The sequence below is a fragment of the Daphnia pulex genome, chromosome 10 (genome assembly GCF_021134715.1).
Source record: "Daphnia pulex isolate KAP4 chromosome 10, ASM2113471v1".
NCBI lineage: Eukaryota > Metazoa > Arthropoda > Branchiopoda > Diplostraca > Daphniidae > Daphnia > Daphnia pulex.
Window position 1 is genome coordinate 4,652,402 of NC_060026.1, and position 7,156 is coordinate 4,659,557.

General features: G+C 36.9%; 1 long non-coding RNA gene across 3 annotated transcripts; it reads left to right on the forward strand.

Annotated features, from left to right (window-relative positions):
• Positions 1-2,703: 2,703 nt before the first annotated feature.
• LOC124203451 lies at positions 2,704-4,156 on the forward strand. 3 transcript variants are annotated; one of them, XR_006878539.1, is made up of 5 exons: positions 2,704-2,788; positions 2,873-3,144; positions 3,208-3,410; positions 3,464-3,703; positions 3,766-4,156. It is a non-coding gene; the product is annotated as an uncharacterized LOC124203451 (long non-coding RNA). The 3 variants fall into 3 exon arrangements; XR_006878537.1 differs by having other exon boundaries at positions 2,716-2,755; XR_006878538.1 differs by having other exon boundaries at positions 2,721-3,144.
• Positions 4,157-7,156: the final 3,000 nt, after the last annotated feature.

The window sequence follows — 7,156 nt, forward strand, 5'->3', positions numbered from 1 at the left end:
GCCATGCGAAATATTTTTGGGTGATCCAATATTTAAAAATGATAAAATTACCCATAGAACCCAAACACTTTTTAAAAATTAAAAATCAGAAAGATGAAGAGTAGTCACTCATCTTTCTGAGAAAAAAAAATAAATTTCGTACGAGCAACCTAAGTCTACTGAAAAAAAATCCCACGCGAGACACCGTCGTTAGGCCTATCTCGCGTGGGTTAAAACGCTACTTTTGGACCGTGGTGATCCAATACCTAGCGTGGGTACTGTATAATTGAATAGTCATCATTAATGTGTACATCTCGAGAGTGGTCCATGTTCATTTAATAATCATCACAGTAATGGAAATCATTTTCATCTGTAAAATTATCGGTTGATTTGTATGTATTAAGGCTAAAGAGAACAAACAGATATGAACACTTTAAGCAACTAACCAGTTTCTACTTTTGATGCAATTTTTTCTTTTGTGTTCTTTTAGGTTGATGAGAACGCTGATTTGAACGAAACGAGAATCCTAACTGCTCGGCATCTGGTCCCTCTAAAAGGGTGGCAGTAGATGTCGTCGGTTTGCAAAATATGGTGGAAAAATTGAGGAGAGGAAGAGAGTCGCTCTCCTTCGTCACTTTATGGGCCTTAGAAGAAGTCCGTATGACGTCTGGCTAGAGACTGAAGAAGCTGCCTCTGTCTCTTTCGTGGGACGACAAAACGAGAAAATGGGCAAAGACTGACCTACCTGACGAGGGTAAACAAACCAACACGTAAGATATTGGGTGAGAGCTGACTACCTTGGCAAAAGAGGGTAAACATACAAACGAAAATAGCTAAGGAAAATAGCGGTTTTCATCACGCAGAGAGCGGGTAAGGGAGAAAAAAATGGCAACATGTAGTGCGAGGAGAGGGTGAGATTTGACAAACCTATACAGTCGGTCTCCCTTCCCCTTCCTTAACCGGATCATGAGAAGAAAAATAAAGAATTTCAAAACAGGGAATTAAATTTAAATTTCTTTTTCCCCCACAATGTTGTAGTTATCAGCATCATAGCCATAGAATGTAAAAATTTTTATAAAATAGCGCTTAGAAAATTTGACCAAAATTCAGTCATTGTATACCATGAAACTTCATTTGTGTTCCATTTTTACAAGAATTTCCCAAAATTCTTATTATCATTTCTCACGACAATTTACTTTCGTAGTTCGGGTCTACTATGGAATCAAATGGAAAGCAATTTCCGAATTTTCCTATATGAATAATAAGACGAAATGGGGTATCATAGCGATCGGCTAATATTTTACCTAAAAATCCAATCTTTTTTCTTTATTGTGCGGTAATTTAAGGGAAGTGCTTTATATCCGTCAATTGCAGCTGATTATGAATCGTTGAACACTTTGATTATGTTTCTGGGATGAGGATCAAGTCTGTGTAAAAAATAAACCCAAATACAGACTGAAACAGTTCTGCAGCATTTAATGTAAGAAATAGTCATTACCGCTCTGCTTATCTGTTACTTCCCTCCATATGTCGAACTGCTGTGAAATCTGGTGAAACGGCCAAGGAATGAAAAATTTTGAGTTGGCAGGCCCTCGGTAAAAAAACCGTCCAGAGTAAACCAGTTACCATTTGAATTCTCGTGAGGGAAAATCGAAGAAAAGGCTGGGCTAATAACTTCATCAATCGTACAAATGAAAAATAAAACTTTTACTGATATTCCAAAATGTATAATTAAGATATACAAATTACTAATATTTAGTTGATGTCCACGGCAGACACTGAGAAAGAAATTTGGGGTTTTCAACAGCCCAAGAACTTTGTCGCAAAATCTTGAATGTCATAATCACGACAGTCGGTTGTGATAAATTTTCCTAAAAGTCAATGAGACATAATAGTAACGACAATATGATCAAAGAGATTCCAGTCAATATTCTGCTGAAGATTTATGATCTCTTTTATCACTTGGTGAAACTTGAGATCAATTCTTGAGATCTCTAACTGTTTGAAAACCTAGCGGACAAGGCCAAGCAAGGAAAAAAATGCGAGGCGGCAAAAATAGCTTGGTAAAACGCTGTCCTCTTTTATTTTGCTACTTGCCGATTCCTTTATTGGAAGGGAGAATTGGGGAAATGGCTGGGCCATATATCCAAAACGTTTTGAATGATAATTAAAAGGTTTAATCTAATTCTAAAATGTCTAATTAAGTATAAAAAACTACTCTCAATTAGACGCTCTCCACGATAGACACTAAGGAAAAAAGTTTCCCCAACAGCCCGGGAATTTTGATGCCTGAAAATTCAGAACAAAAATTCTCAAAATCCTTCTCACGACTGTTACAAACCTCTCTATGTTTCCATGGTATATTATTAAAATGACCAAGTGATGGAATAGATTCCAGTCAATGTTCTGGAAATAGTCGATCATTTTGGTGTCTTGCTCATAGTTGAGGTCTCGTTTTAATTCAACTTTGTTGCCCAAACGTTTGAAGGTGTGCTCAAGTGCCTCAACATCATGCTCAGAGCCTATTCGATTATCGCCTAACTAAAGTGCCCTGTAATAAGTGTTGTATGTTACGCAAAGCAAATGTAAAATACAAGACCATGTTGTTGTTGAAACTAAACGTGAATGTATTCAAACTAAGTCTCTCTTCCCTGTGTTCCACCAGATGGCACTGGTGTTGATCTCCCTGTGTCAAGTTTCTTATCTATAGTTCTGTTAGTTTACCTGCGTCATTTACTTGTAATCTCTGGTTCGCTCTGTCTACATGTTTCGTATGGTAAAGTTACTCTTATTTCAATACAGCTAATTGGTAAACCTACTTGTCTTGTATTCTTATATTCAATATTAACTATCTGGTATGTACACTGTACACTGATTTTTGAATATGTTAAAGTCGGATGCAAAGAACCGAAAGGCCCCAGACCAATTTGGTGAGTGGCAGTATGAAGAAATGCCTGACAACAAGTCTAAAAAAAGGGGACGTCCTCCTGGTGGAAGAAGAATTCATTCCAGTCCTGTCAACAGAGATCAAGCTGCTTCATCTTCTCAGTCAACCCAAGATACTCTTTCCCATCAAGCTTGTTCGTCTTCTCAGTCAACTAAAGATGAATTACCTGACAACAGATCTAAAAAGAAAGAGGACGTCCTCCTGGTAGTAAAAACAAGGTAATAAGACCTTATTGGAATTGGAATTGTGAGTTCATAACATGACATTTAGTTTTTTTGCAGAAAGACATCGGTTGTAAATTATCATCCAAAAGAATAAGAATGCATTCCAGTCCTCACAACAGGGATCAAGCTGCTTCGTCTCCTCAGTCAACCCAAGATACCCTTTCCAATCAAGTTTGTTCGTCTTCTCAGTCAACTCAAGATGAAGTTCTGCCACATTAATCCCATTCTGAATAGTACTCGTCAACTAGTGCTCCAACATAGTAAGATATTTGGTAGCAGTAATACAAGTAATTCAATTTGTCATTTTCAATAGGGATCAAGCTGGTTTGTCTTCTCAGTCAACTCAAGATGAATCTCTGACCCATCAAGCTGGTTTGTCTTCTCAGTCATTTCAAGATGAATCTCTGACTCATCAAGCTGGTTTGTCTTCTCAGTCAACTCAAGATGAATCTCTGACCCATCAATCTGGTTCGTCTTCTCAGTCAACTCAAGATGAATCTCTGACACGTCAAGCCCATCCTCAACAGTACTCGTCAACTAGTGCTCCAATAAAGTAAGATATTTGGTAGCACTTCTTTTAGTAGTAACAGTAATATAATTTCCCATTTTCAATAGGGATCAAGCTGCTTCGTCTACTCAGTCTATTGGAGGACTAGAATACAACATGGGATCATCTGTCGCCAGTTGAATGCCATGGTCAACCATTTCCGCCAATTCGTTCTGGAAACTTTGAAACAGCGAGTACATCCATGGACCCTCGTGAACTCTATTTTGATCTGTGGGTTTCTTACAACGATAATGAAATGTGAATTTCTGCAATGGTGTTTCTTGAAAAACTTTCCAAAGTGCACTGTGCCAATTTTATTCTAAAAAAAATGTCGATGACCAAAGATTGGAACCAGACGACTGCAACTTCGATTGATTCATTTTAACTGCCCCTGTCCTATATTTTCGTCATATTTTTGTCACTGCATTTTAATTATAATACAAAAGAATTTTTTTCGTATTTGGCCGAGTTGCCCTATTTTTTAACATTCCAGTTTTGACCAAGGCCGAGTTGACCAGAAAATGATGTAAATATTTTGGATGACTTGGCCACAAAAAAAAACATAAAGAAACTTCTGGCCAAGTTGCCTTGGCCGAGTTGGTTTTGGCTGAGATGTCTGGCAATCAAAGTGTTGTACGTGGCAAATATTTTATTATATTTATTAAGATCACAAGTAAGATATTTATATGATTTTATTTTTTGAAAAATGTACAACTTTCTCCACCCCTCGATGAACTCTCAACCGCATAACACTTCACAATTTTTCATTTAAGGCATTTTGTATTTCACTATATATATTCGTTTGAATCTATTTTAAATGATCAGGAAATATATTTCAATCAGGTTGTTATGTGAAAGTGTTTGAACTTCACAATATTTATGGTTCATAAAAAGTTTGCAGTACGACAGTATTCGTACCTTTTGAGAACGTCACCGCAACTTCGAGAACCAAACGGTGATGAAGAAGACAAGAAATGGACGGGAAAAAAAAAAAAAAAATCTACCTTCAGCGGGAATGCCTTCCAAAAGCAAAAAAATTAACAAACATAATAAACGCCATTTTGGGAAATTAAAAGCAATTAGTGCTACAAAGATTGGCAGCAGCATATGTTGTGGGTGCTCCAAGTCAATTGTTTGAACGTAGAAGAAGAGCTGGTATTGCTGCTGCAATGACACCAACACGAGTGTCAAGAATCTGATCTTAAAGTATAGGTTGACTTGAGGTTCTTACTTAAGCCAGAGCTTGTGACTTGCAACGCAGTGCTACAAATGCTGCACTACTCTGTCTAAAACGAAAACTAGCTGCCGTAGAAGTGGCACCAAATATCTGTGCAGGTTGGCTGATTGGGGCAGCAGATGTTGTGGGTGCTCCAAGGTTAATTCTGTTTCGAAACATACATTTATGAAAAACTTTTAAAGCCCCATTTCTTTGCAACAAAGAACAATTATCAAAGGTTTTTTTCCAAATTTATCATTTCCAACAGTTTTGTAATCGTGAATATTTCGTTTGGGTTGTTTGAGATAACTTTCCTTATCCACTCAACCTCTTGTAGAACACAAACCTTTGATTCAACTTTCTATATTGCAATTGCATGAAATCAATTGTAATATAACGTAAACAAAACTAATTAGTGACTTATTTTAGCAGTAAGATGCAGCACTCCATTGGCATGAAAGTATTAATCAGATAATTTGGTCCAATACCAGTAATAGAAAAAATATGTATCATTCCTGTTTTAATACTTTGGAAATACTGGTTTGAATACCTCAGAATGGAAAAGGATGCTGATGAATAGTTTTTAAAAAGTGAAAGTCCAATAAAGATGCCCGTCTTTTCCTTCTGTGCTGAGGATTTGACATCTGTATCATTGTTCACCATCGGGACTGGGAAACCATTTTTTCCCTCTTCTTCTTGGTTGACTTGACGGATGGACAAATAAAAGCTTGATTGTATTGGCTGACACTTCCGCAGTAGAGTGGATAGTGCAGTCTGGTTTCGCCATTACCTATAACATAAGGAACTATTCTGGTGTTCTGTATGATGATAACTTTAGCATTATAAATAAGTATTGAAAATTGTTAGAATATTTTTCCCCTTGTTTAAAGTTGAGTTTGCATAAAGATTAGAAGCCTTCTCAACTTTCTGTCAGATTAATTGTGTAGACTATTCCCTAGCATAAAACACAATATTAACGTTAAATTGAACTTTATGAGTAAGTATCTAATTATGAAAACTAACGTCCACCAAAAATGGGTTTAAGTTAACTGTTGGGATAGCAGACAGCTTGCATTAACTTCTGCATCTAACTTTTTCGTTGTCATGTTCTCTTTTTTAATGCGCCACTAGATGGATTTAAAAAAAATCGGTGTCCCAATTTCTAAGCAGGATACTGTACTTGTCGGATATTTTGGATATTTTGGCAGTATGGTAGATCTTGTCTTGGCTTCCAACGTTCGTTGAATGACGTTTCCAATTTTTCGATGCTATCTTGCAGAATCCTCTGTTCTGGATCTGCTTTTGCTACAATTTCTGTCAGACTTGGAAAAGTGACCAGAACGAAGTAACTTGTTACGGTAAAGAAACAATGCAATAAATCCTGCCATTTCCTTTTCAATCGCCTCATGAATTTCAAACCATAAGACAAGATCGGCAACACGTATTTTGGACCAAGGGTTTGGCATCTACCCGCATTTTAGTCAAACTTTTCTGGTTTTCTTCTGACAATTTGTTGATTATCTCTAGACGTTCTTCTGCTTCTTTCTTAATTTTCTCCAAATGCTATTTGGCTTCTTCTTTCATCTGCATTGCATATTTAACGATTTTTCTTTTGTTCTGAATGCCAAGCAAATGAAGCCAACAACTGAAAGTACATTTATTGTGCATTGCGTCTAAGAAATCCACGTTTTTCTGAAGATCTGTTTTTGCGTCTTCTACTTCCCTCTGAACTTTTTATACCAATTTCTTTTTGACGTATGCTTCAATTCTCATCAATTCCTCAATCTTCTTCTCATTCTGGTGCACAATCTTCTCAATGTCGTTCTCTTTTACATGTTTGCTTTCTGTTATAGCATCATCAATTACTTGGCTTATAGTCTATAATATGGTCTTCATAGTCCTAGTAGAGCTATAGAATATACTGGTAGATGTTAAGATAAACTTGGTTGTATTGCGCACACAAGGACAGACAGACACAGTTGATCCTGTTCAAGAACTTCCATCAAGTTCAATTAATCATATTCATACATTACAATCACAATTGTAAATATTTGGATCAAAACTGTGTGATAAAACGATTGCATGGTTTATTTGTTCTTGCGCTTCTCCTCGTGACTGCTTGGGACGCAAAACTCACCGGACAGCTGTCCTCATCTTCTGGGGGGTTTTCTCCAACCGCATTGCTGGTGTTGGTACGGGATTGATGGTGAAGTCCTTTCGCACAAATTAACGACTTATCGTAG